This window comes from Rhineura floridana, chromosome 4 (assembly GCF_030035675.1).
Source record: "Rhineura floridana isolate rRhiFlo1 chromosome 4, rRhiFlo1.hap2, whole genome shotgun sequence".
Classification (NCBI taxonomy): Eukaryota; Metazoa; Chordata; class Lepidosauria; order Squamata; family Rhineuridae; genus Rhineura; species Rhineura floridana.
This window is the reverse complement of record NC_084483.1, coordinates 59,318,883-59,344,989: the sequence shown is the minus strand read 5'-3', so window position 1 is coordinate 59,344,989 and position 26,107 is coordinate 59,318,883. Positions and strand designations below refer to the sequence as shown.

At 42.4% G+C, this 26,107-nt stretch overlaps 1 protein-coding gene across 15 annotated transcripts in view; it reads right to left on the bottom strand.

Annotated features, from left to right (window-relative positions):
- RIMS1 (regulating synaptic membrane exocytosis 1) overlaps positions 1-26,107 on the bottom strand; it is a 542,374-nt gene that overhangs the window by 494,934 nt on the left and 21,333 nt on the right. Inside the window, exon 1 of one of the 15 annotated variants that reach the window (XM_061623104.1) lies at positions 2,860-2,880. The exons of the other annotated variants lie outside the window; for them this stretch is intronic. The gene's annotated coding sequence lies outside the window, so the exon portion shown is untranslated. Of the gene's footprint in view, positions 1-2,859; positions 2,881-26,107 lie in introns of those variants that run through there. 15 annotated transcript variants of the gene reach the window in all.

Below are 26,107 nucleotides of genomic sequence, written 5' to 3'. Positions count from 1 at the left end.
AAGGTGGTCTGCAGAATGTTTGTAAAATTCACACAACACCTACCACAACACATTTCAATGGCTATAACCAGCAGAAAAATCATTAAGTAGCCCATCAAGAACCTCAGCAATTTTCAAGTGGTCCATGGGGAAAAGGTTTGGGAGCCACTGGCTTAGCAAGCATGTATGAGGATGCACGCTCCTGGGGAGGAGATCACGGTCACTTCACTGCTGCCCGGTTATTTTACTGCTGTGCTGAACTGAGCTGAGCCATAGTTTGTCTTAGCATGTCATCTGAACCTGAGCTCATGCTTTAACTGTCACAGAGAAACCATGAACCATAAACCAAGAACACACCTTGATTACAGCTCATGGTTAATCTGGAGAAAACTAAACCATAAACCCAGGGTAGGATGATGCACTAATCCAAGTTGGGGTTTAGCTGACACAGTGCAGCAACAAAATGACCAGGAGGAAGTGAAGCTGCTGCAGTTTTCTCTGCAGAGCCCACACACTTGCACATTTGCATGAACCCATTCTTTGACTTAGTACGACATGCAAACCAGGCCAAAGAATAAGTATTTTCAGGGTTAACCCTAACATATGGAAGCAACCTATGGGTAGAAACATACTCACTGTTCTGCCGGTTTCACCTCTGTCTTTTGAAAATGGAGGCACACTACGCTGGTCAAACCCCACTGCTTTTACTGTAAAACCTGCTGGGAGCAGCTTGAATGCGGTTTTCCCCCACCCCAAATTCAGCTTCAAAGAGATTTTGCAACTGATCAGCAGATCAACCCATTGGCCCTCCAGGTGTGGTTAACAGAAATGTTTTGCTCGAGCGACTACTGCATTCATAGCCTTTAACTGTGCTACTGACATTCTCTTAGTGTTTTCTCAGGTTCTTCCTAGCATTTCAGTGCAGTTTTATTTTTCTTCATAGTATTTTATTCAGGATTGGAACTTCACTCACAACTCCTCTCCACAGGACTGGCCCCAGACTTTTTACCGCCAGAGGCAGAACAGCAACTGGCACCACCCTCCCTAAGTCAGGGTTCATAGTACCCTTGGCTGACTAAGTTATTTTGTCACCTGTGACAGAGAAGATTACAAGTGCCTCTCCCTGGGAATAAAACTGTGGACACTTCCACACACACCAGCTTGTTATGGACTTGGTGCTGATCATGCATTCAAGGTTTCTGCAGCATCCACCCAATGTCATCCTAATCAAAATTTTATTTTTATTTTTTATTTCAACAAAATTTATATACTGCTTGATTATAAACACACACACTCCCTCTAAACAGTTTACAGTACAAGAAAATGGCATTCCACCCACCCCCTTTAATCCAGATCTGCTATTTCCACAGTTATTGTTTTTACTTACTGGATTTTCCATGGACACAGTAAATCCAAATTAAATAGGTAAACAACATGGGACAGCATTTTGGTGAGGATGTTGTGTGGACGCTGCAAAAAACTTTCATGTATGAGCAACAATGAGTCCAATTAACTGTCATGTGGAAGTGCCCTACAACAGTAATGTTGAGTAATTATCAGTTGCTGCCTTTTCATGATACCCCAAATCAGCTGCTTGAGGCAGGCACCTTACTCTGCCCTGCTCTCATTTGGAGAGAAATGTCAGTGGCAAAAGGGCCATAACTCAGTGGCAGAGCATCTACTTTGCATGCAGAAGGGCCCAGGTTCAATCCTTGGGATCTCCAGGTAGGACTGGGAAAGATCCCTGCCTGAAACCCTGGAGGACCGCTGTCAGTCAGTGCAGACAACCCTAAGCTAGATAGACCAATGGTCTGCCTTGGTATAAGGCAGCTTCCTATGTTCCTGTATTCCTAAGCCTTTCCCCGTGTGATTAGTCAGATCTGGCAAGGGTTTGGTCCATCTCTTCAAATGGAAGTTGCACCTCTGACCTTGCTATGTATCCAGGAACAGCAGTGCACCTTAAAGCTTGTTCAAAGTCATCTCTATTATTGTGGCTTCAATTTTGGTTCACCATGTGTGTACATTTCAGTTCCTATTAACTTTCATCTACATAGACATGTATCTGTGTTTATGACCTCATGAAGAAATTCAGTAGCAAGAGATGGCCCTCAAAAATACAGGATATGACACACAGCTGACTCCCCCCCCCCAGCTGCCCAGTTTAAAAAAATAGTCATTGGAAACCACAGGCATAAAACATTATGAAAATGAGATAGGTTCCTCTTCCAGCAGTGGTTTCCATTCCTGAGAAACAGCTTAATATGATACCCACAGAGCAACCTTCCTAGATCCCCTCTTGCCTCCCAAACTTTAGAAGTCACTCACTTCATTCTATTTTTTTAATGCTTATCTTCACTTCCACTGCAGAGTGCAGAGATTCTTTATATATATGTATAGTGAATGCTCAAAATACTGGGAACCTGCTGGATATAGCACTGAAAATTTAATTCTTCAATTTGCAGAGAATGTGTGGCTCTGTAGTAAACGGAAGTCCCTGGGAATGCTTACTGTGTGTAGCACTTCCTGCCTTGCAAGAAGGTATCAAATGGTTTAAATTATGTTTGCTGGCAAAGTCATGTATATGTGTTATATCTTGTGATAGAGTACATTAACATGGCACCTGGCAAGCTGAGGTTGAAAACTCTTTTCCATGCAGCTCAAAGCACTAAACCTGCTGTCAATAGGCCAGCAATTAGCCTTGTCAACGTTCCTCAAAAAAAAATAAAAATCCAACTCTGTTATAGCAAGCCTAATTGGCAGTAAGCCTCTGATTCCCAAGATAGAATAGCTATATCAGCAGCGGGGAGAAAAAAGAACGCAAGGAAGAAACAGGTGTCCAAATTGTTCCTGTACAAATTGTATGAGATGTGGAAGGCTTACCTCTGTACCTAGGATTCCGTCTCTGCAAATCTAGTTTCCCTGAATTATCTTTAAATATACACACCCCACTCCAGGTCATCACTGAGGTTTGTGCAAAAGGAAGTTCTTTTTAAAAAATAAACATGGGGTATAGTTTATAGGCAACATTCATGAGCTACAAATATATATAGCTTGCTTGCCTTATGTATTTATTTTCACTATGTATAAATTGCTGCTCCATAAAGCACTTGCAGCAACATGTAACCACTACCACCAACAACAACAAAATTGCTTATCTTTTCTGAGCAGTGGTAGAGTTCGGTAATTTTAGAAGTGGTGGCACGTTTTGGATGGTAATGTGTATTAGTTCAGTCACTTCAAAATGTGGTATGCCCAACCTGGTGTATTTGGGGGCCCCACTGCTCTTTCTGCTGCTCTTTCTGTGTGTGGATTTCTGCCCCCAAGTTTTCCTGACCTGATAGCACCACTGCTCCTAGACACTTTTCTTATTAAGCTGCTTAAACAGTGTATGTCTCCGCCTATCTGAAAGCCGCAGATGGAATTTCATTTTCAGTTATATTTTCCCAGCACCAAATAATGGATTTACATAGAAAATCAATTTGCCTATTCAAATTTCAGCTAGTTCTGCTTCTGTTGTCATTTCTTCAGTGTTGTCAATTGCTCATTTCTCTGATGTTTTCCTGTATGTTTTCTTGTATGTGTTACCAGATTTGTAACTTTAAGTATGTTTTACAGGATTTGTAATCTTCAGTGTGTATTTTGCTCTGTGTTGCATTTAATCATGGAGTGTGTAGAATTTTTAAAATTATTTTACACTTTTATAATAAGAAACAATATATCAAAATAACATAAGCAGCATAAACACTCATATATAACAATGCATGATAACATCAAATCTCAAGTACAGATACTAATTTCCGCCCTGGGCTCCTACTGGGAGGAAGGGTAGAACATAAATTAAATAAATAAATATATTCATTAATAGGCAAAAAACCATTGCTGTTTAAGAACATATAGCCAACAGATATTTCTATCAAACTTTAAAAGCAGGGAAATTGGGCAGCTATAGTGGATGCACCAGGGGAGCAGGAGCCCTGACCTCCTCTTTGAGATATTGTACTGCCCTACAAATTTGTAAAAATGCAAACAGTTTGGGTTGGTCTTTCACAGTCCAGTCTACTTCCTGTGTAGCTTGGAAGAATTTTGTAACATGAGGGGCTGGGAGCGAGGAAGGAAGAGGGACAGGTGTGGCAGGAGGGAGGGGACAGGAGGGAGGAGGAGGAGTGTAGGGTAGGTTTGATCATTTGCATGCTTATTGAGTTCAGTGGGATTTACTCCTGTGCAGCCATGCTTAGGATAGGTGAAATTGACCTAGAGGAGGGAGGGAGAGAGGGAAGGAGGGGGAGATTGGGTGGGTGGACACTGGGCAGAGGGAAAGCCCCTTTCCTTTACAAAAGGAAAACATTGTTAACAGTATCATTATTTTGGGGTTGTCCCCCAACTTTTTATTCTTTAACAGATACATGTAGTCTCCCACCCAAAATTTAAACCAAAGCTGTCTCTGGCCACATCCACACCAGACATTTATTCCCTTTAAACAGTCATGGCTTCCCCCCAAGAATCCTGGGGAGTGTAGTTTGTGACGAGTGTTGAGAGTTGTTAGGAGATGCCCTATTCCCCTCACAGAGTGACAATCCCCAGAATTCTCTGGGAAGAGGGGCTGACTGGTAAACCACTCTGGTCACTGGAGCTGTGTCAGGGGAATAGCAGTCCCCTAACAGCTCTCAGCACCCTTTACAAACTACATTTCCCAGGATTTTTTGTAGGAAGCCTTGACTGTTTAAAGTGGAATAAATGTCATGGGTGTGGCCTCCTGATTAGCCAAGCCAAACAGCTGTGAGTCTGGCTTTTAGAACACTGACAGTTTTTACTGAGTATGCTTGCACTATCTTAGACTCCAATATTAAATTTCTTAAATTAATTAAAAATCAGCCAGGCATTTTTTTTTTTACTTTTAACCTGCAGAAGATGAAGGTCAGAGTATAGGGCAAGGTCAGTAATAGGATTACAGGTACTCTGTTAGCATGGGTGATTTTTAATTAATTTCAACAAATTATGAGACCACTGACAGAAAAAAGTCCAACAGGGGTCTGGATTTTTTCTCTTGTTTTACAGTTTGAACTCTTGATTTTCTCTGAGTGTTTTGTGTATTGCCATGAAAACTTAGGGGGTTATTAAACAAGTGTTTCTCCATTCAGGGCTATAAGCTTTGTAAGATTTTGTTTTGTAATGAGCTTATGGGAATCAGCAGAATGGCATGGGAGGTATTTTCAATTTAACATGGCAAAATGTGAAAAATCCATGCTTGCTATAGTATACAGCCACTCTTGTGGCTGTATCATTTTTGTATTTCTCTGATATTTAGATCATTGTGGGGTGGAGTGTGTAAAAACTGAACAAACTGTTCACTGTTTTCATGCTGGATTTGGTGAGAGTGCAGGAGATGGTGTCAATGAGTTAAAATACCCCAAGAATAAAATAATTTGAATAAAAATGTTTATATCTTGAGAAAACAGATTTGCAAGAATGCATATTTAAGCATGACAAAAATGAAACATCCTGGCACAGGATGAATATCTGGCAGATTTATCAAAACCACAATAGATGCTTGTACGTTTGCCAGCATCTTTGCAATAAAATTCGCATGTTCTAGAATGAATTTGCAACCCTAATTGCTTCTCACTCTCTTTTATCATGATTATCAGTCATGTTATCAACCACCACGAACTCATAGTTGTCTATGTCCACACATTTTATGTTCAACCTGACCACTGCATAGCACCCACATTTGAATGTCTTCTAGCTCTTCCCACATTCCGTTTTGAGCTTTAGATCAGACTCCCATGGTTTCCCCACCAGTCAGGTCAACCCCCTCCCACTTTTTTTTCTTTTTTTACCATCTAGCCTGATGAAGAGTTCTGGAGAACTTAAAGCTTGCACACAATTTGTGACATGTTGGTTGCCCTAATTCTGATTTTGGATTTTTTTCTAATAGGCCAACAGGGCTACCTTTACTTTCATAATTTCTGTGCATTCTTTAATGATATATGTAAGCTGAAAGGAGAACATATCAGCGGCTCTAGAGCTGCTACTGCCAACTGGATGCTTGAAGGTGTAAAGCCCGGCTGTTTGCTCTTTGAATGCAAAATCATAGGACGTTTTGCAGCCTGTACAGCTCATGGCCAGGCCACTATCCTTTAACCTATAGCAAGAAAGGGTAGCTAATGTGGTGCCCTCCAGATATTGTTGGACTCCAACTTCCATCGGCCTCAGCCAGCTTGGCTAATTGTCAGGGATGATGGGAGTTGGAGTCCAACAGCATCTGGACTTCACCATGTTGGCTACCCCTGCCCTACAGCCTTTTATGCTCTGTACCCCCTTTCCTGATCACTGTCAGCTTGTCTACATTCTTCATTGCTTTTTAGTAGGGTTGCCTACTTAATTTTTCAGTACATATTTATTTTTATAAAATATATATCCTGCCTTTCCTCCAAGGAGTTCAAGGCAGTGTACATTCCCATCTACCCACCCTCCCACTTTATCCTCACAACAACTCTGTAAATTAGGTTAGGCTGAGAATTGATTACTAGCTTGAGGTCATCCAGTGAGCTTCAAGGCTGAGTGGGGATATGAACCTGGTTCTCCTCAGTCCTAGTCCAATGCTCTAACCACGACACCCAGGTTTGTAGAACTTCAGACCTGAGGCCCAAATGTGGCCCTCCAGGTCTCATAATCCAGCCCTGCCCTTGAATTATGATAATGGGTTGTATCCAACTAAGTCAAGTAGACCCACTGAAATTAATAAACCTACGTTTTTATCTCTGTTAACTTCAGTGGTTCTACTCTGAGAAAGATTAGCAATGAATACCCCCAAAATGCCTTTCCTGGATAGAATGTGTGTGTGCACATGTGCATGTACATGATAGGTGTGTGTAGAAACTGTTGGCTTTTGCATGATTGGAATGCAGCTTGTACAAAGGCTAGGGTCACATCTCTTGCTCCATTGACTTTTTGCCTCCAGCGCCACCTATTACCTGCATGCAGCACTTGGGAGTTTCCCCATGAAGAATCTGGCCGTCAGGCTGAGGAAAGTCCCCTACCTCTGCACTACAATAACCATAGTAATTGATCAATCATTTATGTTTATTAATCAACTAAGTGTAAATAAATCTGGATAGTACCAAAACCTCAGTGTTGATGCCTTTCTGAGGTAGTGAAGGAAATGTGAGGTAGCTTACTATGTAATAAATAAAATGTTCAACTTGTTGTTCAAAGGAAAGATCATCTGTGTGGTTGTTAGCTGGCCTGGGGGTCTCATTATGGACAAAAAGGTGGGATTAATACATCATTCAAAACCATCTCCCACTGATTTAACTTTGTTGCCACCCTGGGTTTCTTTGGAGCAAGGTGCAGGATATAATAAATAATACTGGTAGAAAGGCAGAATATGTGTTTTAAATTTGAAAAACCCCCCACAAAGCTTCAACTAAATCTTTTGCTGATGAATCTAAAGCTTGTGAGCCAACGTTTACAACATATAGATCTCATTCAGTGTCTTTCATCTCAGAGCCACTCTGTTCCTAGGCCATGTACACTTCCCTTTTCTCACGTTGACTGAAGGGAAGTATGTCAAGATATGAGCATGGAATGGGGATGCAACACAACCATTGGTCTGTATGGTAATGTGCAACACTGGTGCAATAAGTAGAGATGTGTGGGGAGCTATTGCTCTGACACATCATCTTCACAGTGCAATCTTATGTGTGTACTCAGAAGTTCAATGGAGCTTACTCTCAGCTAAGTGTATTGCATCCTTAGTGTCCTTACCTGTGAGACTCAGTACAGTATTGCAGCTTGCTAACCTCCTATGAAACATGTTTGCTAAAATTATTTGTAGGTCAATAATTTTCACTTCACGTCAAGGCTGCTTAAGTCATTCATAGCTGCTTTAAAATACACACACACACACAATAAGAAATGCATTCTAGCTTTTGGTGCTGCTAACACAAGTAGATGAATATAGAATCAAAGCAGGAATGTGTTGACAACGGAGCCATTTAAATGCAAGGTGGTTCTGAAAAATACAAGAAATGTTATACTCACTGAGCCAAGTTATTCACTGGTACACTAGCACATATGGTTCTCATGATCACTCACTGTTCTAAGACCCCCTGTTAGACAACCATATGTGTTGGCTAAATTCCCTAGAAGCGAACAAACTGTATTGATGACAAACTGGCTTCCTTTTCTTCAAATGCTCTTCAGTTTATTCATTTATGCCTCACTTACAACTTTGCTTTTATATAGATATTTATATCTAATGTTACAAAACATTAAAGTATATCTGCATTTTCCTACCCAAACATACAAACACAAATATAGATTTTTTTAAAAAGGGGGGCATTTAATTATGATAAAGGAAAAATTTAATATTTGTCTTAAATTTGCATGTATTATTTTCCAAAACAATTCTAGGTATTAATTTGATTATGATTGTGACACCCATACCCAGCAACTCAGGATCCCTGGCTGCCTGGAGAAGGAAAATCCAGCCACAGCACAGAGTGTACCTCTCTGCTCAGCCCACCCTTTCCCCCTTTAAAAGCTTGCTGCCACCAAATAAGGGAAAAATCAGATTATAGGTTCCCCTTCATTAATCAGCATAACAACAACAACAATACCTTCTCTGGGTCTCCCCAAAGCCTCTCAAGGTAACGTGTGATTTGGTTTCAGGCGCGGGTGATGAAAATAAAGAGTGACCACACCAGGTTTATAAAACAAATTGAGTTTACTAACACAGAAAAAATGTGGAGTTTAAGCCACACAAAAGTTATAGAAAAAGAAATGCAATGCCCCCACATTTTTCTGGTGCCTGAAGCAGTAGACCTCTAACAAATGTTAATCTTTATTTACACTGTGTGTGTAAGGTGTAACAATGGTGGTGTGTGTGTGAAAATGTATGATTTGGTGTGTGTTATGTGTGAGAATACATGTGTGTGTGTTGTGTATGGGTGCATATGAATGTGTGTGTGTGTGTGTAGATAGATAAGATACCCGTACACATGTATATGTGTTTATGAATGGGCATGTATGAGAGAGTGTATGTGGTGGCCCTGCCCACTTACAAGGGTTTGTCTGTGGCCCTTGGGCTGAAAAAGCTTCCCCAGCCCTGGTTTACAGTTTCACTCATAAAGAAAAGCAAAAGGTTTTCAAGCTAAGTATGAGAGAGAGAGATTACACGTTTGAATGTGACACCAATAGTATGTGTGTACTGCATATGTACTAGGGATGGAAAGATCTGTCCATTTTGCTTCTCTCCGTTTCTCGTTTTTCCAGTCTTAATTTCAGTTCTCCACATTTTGCAATTTGCGATTAAAAAAAAACAAACCTCATAAAAATTCTCCAGCATTTTAGTGCAAATTTCTCCTAATAAACACATTTTTGTAGGCAGTTTTCACCAATGTAAACATTTTTGTAAGCGGTTTCTCATTATATAATGCATTTTGTATGTTATTTTCACTCATATAGTCATTTTATGCACAAATCAATGCATTTCTGTAAACATTGGTTGGTTGGAAAACTACACTGCAAAATTTGAATAAGTGCATATTTCAAAGGACGGCTGTGTTTTGGTTCTCATATTGTTTCAGAAGTGCGAATTTGACAGATCCGGCTTGAAATGCAAACTGGATCAAATTTCTCCCCCATCCCTTATACATACACACACAACTCATGCAGAGTTTGATAAGCCAGCCTCACATTTAAACAGGGACACTATCTGTGTTGCATTCACGTATCAGCAATCTCAGGCCAGATATATGCTGCATTAATGAGTGAATGCTTCATGAGTGGCAGCACTGAGTGAGCTACAATTCTCAGAGTTCCTTGGGAAGACGGGTTAATAAACTACTCTGGACACTGTAGCAACTCTACATCATATTCATGAACACAAATGCACATATCTTAGCCACTATCTACTGAGAAGTTAACACTAACTATGACAAATAATGCTGTAAAACCACAAGGTACCCTCCAGATGTTACTGGCCAATGGCCATGCTGTCCGGGGCAGATGAGAATTGGAGTCCACTAACATCTGGGGGGCACCATATTGGTGACCCCTGTAACAGATAGTAGAAGCACAAGGTAAATATATTGGGAGCAGTAGTGTAGTGGCAAATTCAGAAGTGTAGGGTCCCTTCCTGATAGTTACACCACCACCCCTAACAGCCACACCCCTTTCCCACATTCTGTCATCTCCCTTGCTCTCAGTGTCATCTTGCAAGGCCACACTCCATTACAACAGACATCCCTAGGAGCCACTCAATATAAAAGGGGAAGCTGCATGTTAGCTATCGAGAAGAGTCTTCTCAGTGGCTGGTTCACCTTCTTTCACTCTGGCTGGCTCCAATCAGCGTGAAAGGACAAGGACTCTTCTCAGTGGCTAACATGATCCCCTTTCATGCTGATTGGCTCACACATAGGGACCTGGCTGAGATCCTGCTCCCAAAAAACTAACGGGTCTATGACCCCCACGACCCTGGATGACTACACTCCTGATTGGGACTGGGAGCAAAGTAGGTCCAGGGGGGCAAGCTTTGTCTCATGTATGGACATTATTAAACCGATCGATCAGTCTCTGTATTTCACGTTAATACTGCAGACCTAAACATATTTTCTCAGAAGTAAGAAACCCGTGGATAAACATGAAATTAAGGTGTGGAGGAAATCCAAATGGTAACCCTTAGGGCAGCTCAGGGCTGAGTTCACCATCCAGGATTTATTTCCCTTCTTTTATATTCAATTCTGGCTTAAGTCCCCACCCAGGAAAACAATGTGGATGTCTGGGTAGCAGTCTTTCTACAATTAATTAAATTCGGCAGGCAATGAGGTAGTGTTCATATTCCACAACAATGCAAAAAATTAAGTGTTGCAACATAAACTGTCCAGCAGGTGGCAGCAGCAAATCTGAGTGTGTTGCAAATACTTCAGCCAACTGGTGGCAGCAGGAAATTTGTATTCTGAATGGCAGGTGACAGTAAAGAGGCTCCCTGTAGTTCCTTTTAGTCTCTGCATTTTCAGCTACTAGTGTAAGCAAGACCCCAGCTCCTAGTATGGCTCACAACCCCTGCATCCTATTATTAGCAGTGATTTCAGTAAGGAAGGATAAGTCCACTTATTAGTGATTTCCGCCAATAGAGTAGAATTTTATTGCATAGCCGTAGGCCGTCGCAATGCCGACAGACAAATAAACGGACAAACAATCAGCACATATTAAAATCTTGCAATAAAATACAACAAATGGTATAAACTTAAAATTACTTAGCGAAAATACACTCCGCAGATGCTAGCGGTAATACAAAGAGAGGGTAGCCTACTCTTGGTGTGATTTCAACACCTCTCAGCAGGATAGCTGCGCTACAGTCTATTGTCCCAGTGACTCCAATATAACAAGATGATTAGCCCTTAATTTTTGTGCAGCTTGTGCAAAGTGGGCTACCCTATAAGTGACTGAATACTCCTTGTCAGCTAAAAGAAAATAAATAACCTTTACATCATGGCTATCTCTCTGCTGTTTAATCATATCGCCTAAGAATTTATCCCTGGGGTGTGCGTACAGACAGCAGTGTAGAAGGTAATGGGGCAGATCTTCCACCACTGCGGCCCCACAGATGCATAAGCGTTGCTCCCAGGGGATCTGTTGATAACGGCCCAACAGAACCGAGGTTGGCATCGTCTGCAGCCTAAGCGCTGTAAAGGCTTGCCTCAACTGCACCGAGATGGGGTAAGTTAGATAGCTTGCTCTCTGCTGATCATATTTGTACAGGCCATACCATCTGGAAAATCTAGAGTTGGCGATCCCCAGTCTATCCATCCATTCACAGTGGCAGGTAATAGCTTCCCAATATTAAGTTTTACTCTGTGGGTGAGCGGTCTGGACCGGTATATGATATCTACTGAGGACAGACAAGTGGTTATTAAGCCAATCTCTATCAGACGAGGCAGACTTGAGACAGGCCTTCAGAATTACCTTAGCTGGAGCGTTTGTTATAGCACCCCAGAATGTAAGCAAGGTGGTGTGAACATGCACACTAATTGGAGGGAGGCCAGTCTCTGCATGGAGGAATGCTGCTGGGGTTCTACTGGGTAGCCTCAGGAGCTTTTTTAAGGAAGCTATTTTGGATGGACTCAATATTGGCTAAAAGAGATTTCTGCCAATAGGAAATGCAGCATAGGATCTCTACTGCAAAGATTATCAAATCAATGGGTTTTATTCAAAGTAGTGCTAAGGAGATCAGTCAATCAAAATGGACCTTATGTTCTTATGTTCTTATGACCTTCTCCTCTCCTCCCCCCACATGCTGTTCTGTGGGTTCTTCTGACCCTCCAAAACAGACTTAGGGAGGGCATGGGGGGAGGAGAAGTGGGACAGTCCCACTGTGCTAGTGGAAATCCTTGTGCTGGCTTCTGCTAGCACAATGATTTAGTTGAACGCAACTCTCAGTTCCAAGCATTCAGTACAGCAATAATTCAGGTCTTATAGACATGTGCACATAAGATCACATCCATTTACTCTTCATTCAGCATGTAATAACCAACTACTCTGTGAGTGAATGCTTTGCCCTTCTGTGTTCAGAGACACAAAGACTCCAAGTGCCTTGGAGCATTATAGGTTCTAGAATATCCCAGTCTAGAAAGACGGCTATTAGTATTAGGGCAGTACACAGAGGAAAGAATCTTGAATTGCTCCCCCTCCCATATTTTACTTGCATTTTGTAATGTAATGTCATACATTTTCTCTCTTCACATTGTGAACTTGTATTATGGTGATGATCTATGGTTATTATTTTTCACATTTTGACATTTATTGACTATTCATCAAAAACATTCTCTGGGCAATTAACACAAAATTATATCAACAATAAATGATACAACAATAAAGATGTTAAAATGCTAAAATCAATACAATTGTCCACATTAAAAAGAAAAAAGAAACAGTATAAACAACATCAAATCATTCTAACAGAGCAATCCAATTGCCAGGAAGCTGGGGAAGGGGAGGCCCAGTGGAGGAGGAGCCGGAGGAAAGATCCACGGGATCCTCTTCCTGCTCGGGAGCCCCCACACCAGTTGAATGTGGGTTCCATCAGGAGCCGTGCGCACAAACAGCCAGGAAGCGCCAGCTCTGGCAAACAGGCCTCATGGAGAGTATGTGTTCCCCATGGGCCTGAATGGAAATTAAAGGCCAGTGGAGTTTCAAGGGGCTTCTGCTGGCCCTCCATCTGCTGGGCTGGTGTTTCTGGTAGACCCCCAGTGGCGCCAGTAGGCTCCTGGCAGAGCCACATCTCCACTGTGGTGTAGGGCTGCTGGTGGCAGAGGCTGGCACAGCCAGGAGCCTCCCAGCACAGCCAGCACTCCACGGCATCCAACTGACCCCAGCCTAGAGGAAAGGTGAGTTGGATTGTACCCAAAAATAGCAGTTAAAAAACAGCTAAAAATAGTTAATTCCAAGAATCAAAATAGACTTTTAAAAAGGTTGTGAAGTGCATGGGAATATTAAAAGGTCTTCACTGGTGCTGAAAATATCTTAATATAGGTGCCAGGCAAGCCTTCCTGTGGAAACATTCCATAATCAAGGTGCCATCACTAAAAAGGCCCTCCCCCCAGTGGCCACCAGCTTCACCTCTTTAAGCACTTGACTTGCTGCAGTGGAGGATGGCAGTTCCTGGAAGTTTGGCAAAAGCAGGCTCCTAGCTCAGCTGCTGCAACTTTCCCCTTCACCTTTCCTCCATATTGCGACAAATTTGTCCATGCTTCATAATCTACTCCCTACCTTGTTTGTGAATAAATGATCTGGCCCCTTTGCTGATACACCACTTCATTCCTTCAACCTGGATCCTGGCAGAGCCTGGAGAAAGGCATCTTGTCCAGCTGGAACTGTGGCAGAATGTACCAAGTATTTATCAGCAAATCAGAGGCCCTTAGTTCCATCCAGAATCATGGCTGAGAACTGCACCCTGTCATGTACCGTTGCCAGTTACAGGAAACAGAGGATGAGCAAGGCAGTCTCCTGGGTGGATTATATGTACCTCCTTACCCTCCCATCTTCTTCTAAATCAGAGATGGGGAGCCTGTGGCTAGACTAAAACTCCCATCAGTCCCATGCAGCATAGCCAATGGAGAGGGATGGTGGGAGTTGTAGCCCAGCAACATTTGGAGAGACACACCTCTCCCCCCTTTCTAAACAGTGAGACAATGAAAGTAAAATCCTATGCACGTCTACTCTGAAGTAGTCTCATGGAGTTGATGGAAGTATGTAACGGATTGCAGTGTCAAATAACTTTTACCTGGTACAACGTGTTTTATGTAGAAATGTTATGATATTAATTACTCTTTTAAATAATTGTTAATGCATATTGTATTACCTTGAATATACCCACATGATGAACTGTTTCCTGGCTCTCAGTTAGGAAAGTAGGCCAAACAACTATATTTTGATTTACCAAAGCAACAACAACCCAGAATGAAGCAGAAGAAGATTTAAATACAAAGTGCAATTAACAATTGACTTGAACATAGGCCAAGCAGTCTTAATGGTTATTTACAGTATTGTAATTTTTAAGTATAGGTTTAGAATCACTACACTCTGATGTTATTGCTTAGATCCGGAAATTAGGGCTGTTGCATTTTATATTAGTTTACAACACTTCACCCTTTTTCTAAAAAGACACTCTACAAAATTCAGATTATAGTTATATTCAAATAGAAGTATAGTTAAATATAGCACTGACAATCTGAATTATACATGCTCTTCTACCACTTTTCTCTTTATGTTGCTCAGCACCATCTCCATAGAAGCCCTTTTCAATTGTTAAATGTCAGTGGGCACTTAATGCATGACAGGGGCTTTCTAGAATGGACAGGCTAGCCCCATGCCCCAGAAGGTGTTGCCACAGGAACTAGCCACACACCCCAGCCGACACATGATCAGCATTAGTCTGAAGGAAAGTAGGGCTCCTTTGATGGTCAGGTTCCTGTCCCCAGTGGAGCCCTACATGTGTACATTGCATCCATATGTGCATAGGTACCCTTCAGAATGAAATTGACCAAGAGTCACACATGTCAGCATCTCTAGGGAGCAGGACTAGCCATAGGTACCAAGTGGCTGAAGAGGGCTCATTTCATTAAAATATAAACAATTCGTGGAGGACAACTACTGTCATATAACTTTCAAACAATAAGCACTGCTTTTATTAGCTAGAGGAGGAACTGTTTCAACTTTTTTTAACATTGTTTTTTTAAAGACGTCTTGAAAGATTTTTTAAAAAATGTTTTGTTTTAATGTACTTTAAAGTCTATTTTTATGATGTTTTAATCTGTTTTTAGTGCTTTTGTTTGCCACCCTGGGCTGCTGCTGGAGCAAGGGTGGGATATAAATCAAATAATAAATAAATAAATAAAAGTGACTTATGGTGCGGTGTGTGTGTCACATGTTCAAAAACAAGAAACATTCTTTTAAGAAAACAAATAAAAAGTAATTTTAAATTCTTATATTATTTTCTCATAATTGGATGTCAATATTTTTAAAGTGACATTTTGAAAGTGATAATTAATTCAGCCATACAGACATTAGGAACTTCTGGAGAGGCCCTGCTTCCTTTCCAGCAGAGGTGTGCTCTGCTTTTACAAAGAAGAGGACCTTTTCTGTGGTGATGCCTGGATTTAGGAACAGGAAGAGATGGCATGGCAGTGCAGTGCTGCCCTCCTAATACCTGCACTGCTGCCATTTACTGGACTTTGTGAACAGAGGGCAGGGCCTCACTGAGGTCAGGGCTGCACAGGCACACTGGCACAACCAGTCTGGTACTCCCCAGGGCCGGATTATCCATTAGGCTTAGTAGACTGAAGCCTAGGGGCCTGGAGCTCTTGGGGGCCCGTGGGGCACTGGCCCAAGGGCCCCTGGAGATACAGGGGGCCCTCTGCTCGCCTTCCACGATCCGCAGACGCATCCACGGACCGCCATCCCCCCACTATCCCCCCGCTTTACCTACCTTTCTGTTGTTTTTTGCGGTGTGCAGATTTGCCATCAATAAAGATGGTGGCCGAGATTTCCTTAAGAGGCTGAAGCCTCTGCCGCCATCTTGGCTGATGGCACGCATGCATGCTACACGCGCACGTTGCTGCCATCAACAATGGTGGCAGAGGCTTCAGATCCTTAGGGAAACCTCTGCCGCCATCTTGATTGATGGCAAACCTGCACGCGCCACAAAAAACAATGGAAAGGTAAGTGAAGCGTGGGGATAGGGGGGCCCAAACACCAATCAGCCTAGGGGCCCTCCTCAGCTTAATCAGGCCCTGGTGCTCCCATCAGTGCCAACTTTACTGATGCCCTGCCCTGCCCCATCCCAGTAAGCGGCAGAGTAGTTCCACTGCACTGCCCCTGTGTATTGGCTGCTTCTGCTTTGAAATGCCTCCCAAAAGGAGGTTTGCTTGGATTACAAACTTTTCACTACTATTTGTCCAGGTGTGTCATGAGCCCTGCAGAATGGGTGCAGGGCAGTGAGAACAAAGAAGTCAGTCTTTGAGTGAGAAGGAGATGTTAGTGATGGGTCTTCACACGTGCAGGAGTCTGCGAGCTCCCACTGTGTAGCCAGTGACAGTTCCACCCCTTCAGATTCAGTTACCAGTGAGGATGCCTGTCCCAGCCACGAAGATGATTCCCCACCAACCTTTCACCTCCTTCCTTTGCCTGCTCCGTTGTTGCCATCACGCAGCCCCCCTCCTCCTATTGGGGAGGACCTCAATGAGGTGGTTCAGCCTCCCTCTCCCCAGACTCGTGGGAGGTGGTGCCGGCAATCTCAATGGGCTCTCACTATCCCACTAAGAAGGAGCACATGTCTGCGTGTGTGCTCTCTGTAATGACAGTCAGTCCACCAAGTTGAGTACCTGCCCATCCTTACTTAAGTTTGGTGAGGAGGTGTGTCTAGTTGCTGTGATGTCTTAGTGCAGTGTAGTCATGCCTAGTTATTCCTAGTAATAAAGCTGAATCCTGTGTAATCCATAAGCTGATTCATGAAGAGCTCTGAACTGAAAGTTTTCATTAAATCTACTGAAGATTTGTGTCTGACTTCAGCAGGTTCGGACAGGACAAGGTGTTTTAGATTGGAGATTATTTTTTTAGAATTATGTTCGATTCTTTGAGGTTTTTGTTTTATTTTGTCTTTCTTATTTGTTGGCTTTAAATAGTATTTATACTTTTGTATTTGTACCTTGTGCAATGTTTATTTAGACTTTGGGATCTTTTGATAAAGGACGGCCAAGGAATATTTTAAAATAAATAAACAAAATGTAACACACACCACTAAACAGATGCATGAAACCCACAAATTCTTTGATTTCAGTGGGTCTGCTCTGGGTATGACTTTAATTGGATTTCACCCCAAGCTCAGCTCTGCACAGGCCTTTAATTTGCATCCCCCCTGCCACTGATCACCAGTGTGTGGAATGGCAATATGAATAAAATACAGGCTTTAATGTTTCTGGCTTTGCCTGTTTTAGGATTAGATGAAACATCTACTTTATAAATGTCTGGATCAGTTGTGATATAAATCCAGAATTAAAAAACCTGCTCAGCTATATAAGCAGTGGTTGGATTAATTAAGATATGGGGAATCTCCAGTTGCCACTGGACTCTGATTCCCATCAGTTACAGCCAGCATAGCCAATAATCAGGGATGATGGGAGTTGTAGTCCAAGAATTTATGGAGGGCTACAGGGTTAGATAAATTCCCATCTTTCATATTCAGGTCTCAATTTGTGAGCATCAACGGGAGCAAAACTAGAAAGCTAGCAAGCAAGGTAGTGAAAATGAGTAAGGAGTGGATTTGTTAAGTCATTTTTCTGACTGAAAATACTATGGGAATAATTAAGAACACAGGCTCTAAAACATTACACAAATTATGTATTTAATTCTCTTCTGTAGGATTTGGACAATTGGATTATGATACATCTACCTCTGAAATATATGGTAGCTCATTCGTCCATTTGGACCAGCTGGGTGAAATTCTTAATATATTTTACCTAAGTGCAGGATGACACATCACCACTTGGGCTGAAAACATTAATGCCAGAATATGTGAAATGAGTCATCTCTCAAAGTAACTTTTTTGTTTTGGCCTAGTTGGCATTGGAGATTACAAACTGTGAACAAGCAGTTAAGCCATTCAGTAAATCTACAAAATACTTCATTTCTTTCTTCTTTAACCTCCCTCTGGGTATTTATTTTTCTACTTAATTCAGGGCAGCCTACAAAAGTAAAAAAGAAGTTATAAAGTAGAATAAATACAATAAAGCAAATAAACAAAAGAGCAATTCAAAACCATAAAGCCCAAAATTAAATATTAAAACCTGCAGGAAAATTCTAGATGCATTGGTGGCTTTGCGCTAGCAGATTTTAATTAATTTAATTTATTTGTTTCAGCAATGTATATACTGCTGAACACCAGAGTCTCTAAGGCTGCAACCCACTCTACATGTCTACTCAGAAGTAAGCTCCATTGGGCTCAATGGGGCTTACTTCCAGGTAAGCGTGTACTGGATTGTAGCCTTAGAAGTGTTAGCTGATTTCCCTCCCCCTTTCCTATTACAGACTTTCATGCCATGTTCTATACTGTTCTGGAAGGTCCCCAAACTTGCAAGAGCAGATTTTCAGGGAGTGCAAAGGGTGGGAGAGAGCCTGCAGTGGCTTGGGGGAATGCACACAAATTGAAAGTGCTTCCCACTAGCACAAAGCCATCATTGGTTACAACCCCAAATCCATACAGAAGCCTGTGCCAGAAGGGTGAGTGGAGGAATGACTGAGAACAGGGTCTGACGGAACTCTGGGTGTGAGTGACAGGTGTTGAGTATCTGGAGAATGACAGTAGAAGAGATTGCTGGGGAGTTGTGAGGCAGAGAATGAAGAGGAACAAGTTGGGAGATGGAATAGATCAAAAGTTAAGATAGCTGTGAAAGAGGGAAGTTGGGTATGCCAGATTACAGTAGTAAAATTAGTTGGTATTCTTTATCAATTGACTATTTGTTCTAGTGTTTTTTTTCTATATATAAATATGTTTAATGTTCTCCGATTAATGAGGGTGTTCTGGTCTAGGAATAGCAACACTCACCTCATATATCTTGTGTGGATATATAATACCAGGGATCACAACATGGCACACATGGGCACCAGTGTGCCTGCCAGTACCTTGCATGGTGCCCAAAAAAGGTCTCAGTAAATATTTTAAAAATTCAAAATACAAAAAAGTCTGTTTGCTCTTTCTGCTCAGTTCCGCTCCTACACTGAACACATCCCCTTAAACATGCCAACATTTCATTGGATGCCAAGATTGGATCCCCACCCTCCCATCTGTTCTGAACAGAGGATAGGTGCAAAAAGCTTGCCTCTGTGAGTGAGAGCAATGGTGCGTGATGTAGGTGCCTTTTCCCACACTGACGGGGCTGCTGATGCGGGGAGTATGCCTGCACCATCCTGTGGTTTTGTTTCTTTTTATGTTCTTTTAAATGCAGCCGCCATTATGCCATGCCCTGTGGCAGCCATTTTGTGTTATGCCATTCCTCCATAGCAGGTATTTTGTGACTGGTCCCTACAGCACTATCGCAACATTTCAAGTATGCCCACTGGCCCCAAAAGGTTGGCAACCCCTAATATACTCAATTAAGCATATAGAAAGAGAGTCTTACTTCTCTGCTCCCTATAACTTAGTAGATGGTGACAACAAGTTATTGTGAGGACTATTATGAGAGGTCTGGACTCAGCAGATCAGCTGAGTGACTGGCCTGAAGACTTACAGGAGTCAGGGCTTCTAGGTGACCTTTGGAACATTACAAAGCCACTTAACATTATGCAGGTGTCCTGCCTAAACTCGAAGAACTCAGACTTAGGCACGGCTGTGTTTTTTCTTTTATTGAAATAAGAGAAAGTTTCAGTTCAGTGCACTTCATGAATCTACCTATGGCTTAATCAGAACTCAGCATCTCTCTAGGTCTAACTAGGCACAATTTTGCTGCACTAAGATGTTGACTCAGCAACTACTCCTCCCCCCTTGGCTTAAGTAAGGCTGGGCAGACACCCTACTTGCATGTGCTAACTGTCACTGTTGGGAGCATGCACGCAGGCGAAGACTCCACCTCAACTGTGCCTGTTGAATTTCCTGCTGCATTCGCCTCCTGGCACGAGGTGAAGGCGGAGCCCCTGTCACCATTCCATCCATCCCATCTTCCCCCTCGGAGGTAGGAGGGCTGCCTGCGGGCAACGCAGGCGCAGGGAGAGGGGAAGCATCAGGCTGGGAAACAACTGTCTGGTCAGGTTAACTCTCCACAGGGGGATCTGGAGCTGCTGGGGTTGAGCTGTCAAAGTCCAGAGTTGGGGCGCCTTCTGAGTCCAACTCCCCACTTGGCTCCTCATCAGCTTGACCATCCCACTCTAAGTCCTCCTCCTCCTTGCTTCAGTTCTCATCGGTCCACCCCCCTTTAGCAGGGCTCATGACATCTGGTTAGGAAAGTCATCTGTGGATGAAAATTAAACAGGGAGGTGGCCAGATGGGTCTCTGTTTGGACTAAAGGTGAAATTCATAGGGCGGCTTGCATAACAGAGCAAGCCTGGTGTGAAATCAAACAGATTTTATCTGACTTAAAGATGGCATACAGCACCAGGCACCCTCTGCGGATCTCAAGAGATTAGAAGAAATATTAGGAAATGGACCAGGAGGCAATTCAGTTAACAATGATTACTTGAAACCCTCAGCTAACACACCCACATCCACGTCCACTAAAGATTAAAGTACCACCACTACTGAACTTGCCACTAACAGCCTGGCATGTTTTGTGGGCCTTTATTCACCATATCTGAGGGAACACCTTCTGTGTTATACATGGGATTGTCTTCAAAGATGATTTGGAACATAGCAGCTAAGCTGCTAAGTGGGAACAAGCATTATGATAATATTGTGGGAGCCAGCACAGTTGCTGTGTCAACTGTGCTGTCTCCCAGTACATTCCCAGGCTCAATTCAAAGTGCTGGTTTTGACTGTTAAAGCCCTTCATGGCTTGGGGTTGGGATACCTAAAGGTTTGCTTTTGCTTGCCTTCCCAAGTGCCTGGGGTTGACTTGGGATGCTTGGTGAAGATAAAACTGGTAGGTGGTCTGGTGCTAAAGTTGAAAAATGGAAAGGTTAATCATCCTTTTCCAGCAGAACACTTTTTTTTGGCATCCTCTCAACCCACTTCACAACAGAAACGTGTGGGCTAAGACTTGGGAGCTCAGGGGTCTAACATGATCATCTATGGCCACATTCACACGATACATTTATTCCACTATCCTTCCACTTTAAACAGTCATGGTTTCCCCCAAAGAATCCTGGGCAGTGTAGTTTGTGAAGGGCGCTGAGAGTTATTAGGAGACACTTATTCTCCTCACAGAACTACAGTTGTCAGAGTGGTTTATCAATCAGTCTCTCTTCCCAAAGAACTCTGGCTCAGCCCTGCCCCACCCTGCCCCACAGAGCTTTCCACCAAGGATACTGCTGAGGGATGGGAGGGAGAGGTCTGTGCCAATCGAATGACGTGGTCAGTGGGAGGGCATCTGAGCTGGCAGAAGTGAACGGAGGGATGCCTTCACTCAATCTAAAGCCCTCCACAGCCCAGTGTAAGAGGGGTTTGAATGTAGTCAAAGACTCAGAACAATAAAAATCATAACCATAGCCAGTTCAAACATGAAGAGATCAATTCACATGACAGGCCACAGGCTTGTCTAAATAATAATTAAAAAGTCTTTGCTATGTTACTCCTGAGGGAATTAAAAAACAATGAAGGAAGACAGGTTTGCACAGTTAAATATTAAATAAATAAGAAAAAGTTACACTCCCTATTTATTTCATACATAAATTAACCTGACTGGGCAACAATCAAATTTTGAATGCTACAGTGGTTGTTGTGGTTCCAGAGGAATAGATGGAGATAGATGCCATAGAGAAGTTAAAAATTCTAGAAGCCAGGAAAATCAGCAAATAGCACAGAAACTCTCAGTCGGGGGAGGGGGGGAAGTTTCTGCAAGTTGCAGTTTTAATTGCCTTATTTATTTCTTAGTGGCAGTAACATTAGTATTTTGGTTATCTCTCACCGTCTACTCCATCATGGTAAACAGACTGTGGGGGAAAGCTAAGTAAAATGCAGGTACAATTCCAAATAGTTCACTGGAAGTGAATCTTCATTTCTTGCTGTCACTTGAGTTTAAAGAGCCAACCATTGATATTTCCTAGCTCAGGGTACGCCTAAGAAAACAGAAGGCACTGCTATGATGGTATCTGTTTGGCACTGTTTTGGCCTCATCTTGAGTACTGCATCCATTTCTGGACACCACACTTCAAGAAGGATGCAGACAAACTGGAACAGGTTCAGAGGAGGGCATCAAGGACCATCAGGGGACTGGAAACAAAGTCCTATGAGGAGAGACTGAAAGAACTGGGCATGTTTAGCCTGGAGAAGACTGAGGGGAGATATGACAGCACTCTTCAAGTACTTGACAGGTTGTCACATAGAGGAGAGCCGGGATCTCTTCTCGATCGTCCCAGAGTGCAGGACACGGAATAATGGGCTCAAGCTGCAGAAAGCCAGATTTCAACTGAACATCAGGAAAAACTTCCTCACTGTTAGAGCAGTATAACAATGGAACCAATTACCTAGGGAAGCAGGGGACTTTCCAACACTGGAGGCATTCAAGGGGCAACTGGACAGCCACCTGTCAGGTATGCTTTAATTTGGATTCCTGCATTGATCAGGGGGTTGGACTTGATGGCCTTATAGGCCCCTTCCAACTCTATGATTCCATGAAATCTGGGAGCACATAAGATTCTTCGCCCCATTGGAAGCTTTGTGTGAAATGCCAGGGAAAACTAGCCTTAGATCATAAACCTGAATTCTTTATCAAATCATAGGTTGAACAGAAGGAACGAAATGTGTTTGCCCTGGAAGAAATACCAAAGCTGAGGATATCCCAGGGAATTATTTCCCCCATATATAGAGTTAATCTGCAAATTAAGGAAGGTCTTATGTGGCCCTTCTGTTTGTTCTTATTTTATTTTTACTTTATTTTAATTATTTAATTATTTTAAATAATATTTTATTTGAGCAAGTTATTATACAGGTTGTTCATCCCCTTATCCATTTATTACTTTACTAACAATCTGATCCTATACACATTTAGTGAGTGTTACTTTTGCTGCTGTACAAGTTGCCCATCTTGTTAGAAGATAAAAATCCAGTTTCATCCTTCTGAGACTTTCTGGAAAAAGGGAGCACCTGAATCTTTTATTTGGAGTAGCTTTTCCATTTCTCAACAATGGGAGGAGAACTAGGTGGCGTCACCACACTCACCTCCATGACCCAGAACTAATAAGGTGTTGTGTGTCCCTTGGTTCAGTCTTCACATCTATTAAGTCAACCTCCACTCCTAAAAGCAGTGCTCTCTAAAAGATCCCTCCACATACAAGAGAAAATTATTTTGTCAAAGGTTCTCTCAGGGCTTATCCACATGGAAGCATTACTTCATACTAAAGATGCTGTTTTTACCTCCGTTTTCTATTTGCACCATCCACTGTAAGGGCTCAATGCCAGCTGCAAACATGATATTTTCTATCCACACTGAGGGGAAGGATCAATCATGCAGTTTCCTAATTACCACACCCCCAATTTAACATTTCCACAACTTCTGGTTACCTGGCAACCAAGCATGCTCACTTTGTTCCACCAGTTAATTTCATTTAAAAACAACAACTCGGAAGTGCAATTATTTGTATTTTCACTGGTACAATACAGCCAAAATACAAATCTTTGTTTGAGCAGCCATTATGCTTTTGGGCACAAGTTAAGGGGGAAATAAAATACAAGGCACTGTTTGTAGCAACATAAAAATGCTAGCAGAACAGTAGAGAGTAGCCGGAAGTTTCTCTTCAGCCCACAGGAAATGAAATGAAAGAAGGGAGGAGGAGGGAGTGGGCGTGGAGGGGGAACGATTGACACACCCACCTAACAGCATCAGAGCACAGCGTCTGCAAGCACTAGAGATATGGAGTGAAGAATTTTTTTTCCTTTCCTTTTCATATTATCAGAGGATTGGCTTAGTACAGATTTGCAGGAGGGAAACTGTGTGATAGCTTCTGTTTGCCAGGAATGTCATGTGAACCATGCGAATTAAAAGAGGATGTGAGTAGCACCAAACACACACTAAATCACAGTGTAGATGAGCCCTCAGTCTTTCAAAAAACCTTGCTACCTTTAGTCTTGTAAGAAGAACCCTTCAGGATATAGTCATAAATTTCAGCACTATTTATACCCTTTGACCTAGCAGTTTAAGGGTCAAAGGAAGTCCATTCTTCTCTCAAACTAATGAGAATTTTTAAAAAAATGCTTATACACACAATTGTAAAGAAATGTGAGGAAAACTATATGTTCTTTTAAACTTCTTTTTCTGTCACTTCTGGCTCCCACAGAATATTCATTATGCTTTATTAACATATCTTGCAATCTCTCTTTTCTCTTTGTTTCTATTAATAATATTCTCTTGCAACCAGTTATTATGCAGGTTGTTTCCCCTCTATTCATCTATTACTTCGGGGGTGTTCTCATGTTACTCTGTACCCAGGTACAAGTTGCCTGTACCTGTGTACAGCTGCTCTTGAGAAAGATTCTACACATGGTGATTTTTCTAGTCACCACGTGCAGCTGTCCCCTGACTAAACTTGAGTTCTGCTCAAGTGTTCATGTCTCCCTGCATTCTCTCCACGTGATCTTGAACGTGTGTAACTTTCTCCCTGGGGAGAGCCTCTCCAACACAGTCAGCTATCGGCAGCTGCTGTCAACCGGAAATGAGATAAACAAGAAGCATCAATCTGTGGAGAGGGAACCTTAAGCAGACCTAGGGATAAAGCCCGGTTGACGGAGTTATGGAATTGGCTAAAACTGACTTGTTAGTTTCAGGGGAGATTGGAGGAAGCGAGAAGGCTAAAGAAAATGAAAGGAATGGAATCCAGCCCCATAGTAAAAAAAAAAAAAAGACAAAAAGTCTGAGGGAAAGCTCAGCCAAGAGGGAGGGGGGAAAGCTCTGCAAAGAGGGAAAGGGCAGTGGAGTTCAGCAACGGAGGGATGGCAATGTAATCCTAGAGGCTTACTCTGAAGTAAGTCCCCAGAGTTCAATGGGGCTTACTCCCAGGTAAATGAGGGAAAGCACAGCAAATGAGGGAAGGAGGGAAAAGAGAGAGTTCAGCAGCTGAATGATCGCAGTGCAAACCCAAAGAGGCCTACTCTGAAGTAAGTTCCATAGAGTTCAATGGGATTTACTCTCAGGTAAGTGAGAGAAAACACAGCAAATGAGGGAAGGGGGAGAGTTCAGCAACTGAAAGATGCTAATGCAAGCCTAAAGAGGCCTACTCTGAGGTAAGTCCCACAGAGTTCAATGGAACTTACTCTTAGATAAGTAGAATTAGGACTGCAGACCTACAGAGGAAACATTCTGAGGAAAAGCGCAACAGCTGAGGGAAAAGAAGAGAGGGAGGAGAGAGATGTGAGAATCTGAGGGATTGCAGTGCAAACCCAAAGAGGCCTACTCTGAAGTAAGTCCCATAGAGTTCAGTGGGATTTACTCTCAGGTAAGTGAGGGAAAACACAGCAAATGAGGGAAGCGGGGAGAAAGAGAGAGTTCAGCATCTGAAGGATCACAGTGCCATCCTAAATATATCTTGCATCTCATGGCCTTCTGGTTTCCTTTATTAATTTTTTTTTTATATATCTGCATGTGTGTGACTATCAACTGGTGGGAAAAGCATTGGTCCACATGAGTATTTCTGCCACAATAATTCTGCTGATCTGTATTTTACTACAAGACTGAATGGAAACGATGGGTCAGAATATATTTTGAAGGTAACTCTCCCGTCCCAAAATATTATGCTGTTCTGTTGCATGCACAGTGCACACACCCATTTCCTCAATTTTGTTCACATCAGAATGAGAAACTATTGTACTGGAAGATGTGTTCTTTTAAAGAGAGCAAATACATCTGTGTGGTGTGTGAGTGTCTCAACTGTGTAGTTAGGGCTGAGGGGGGGAGGGGCAAATGATAATCCAGAGAGTGGCAGATGA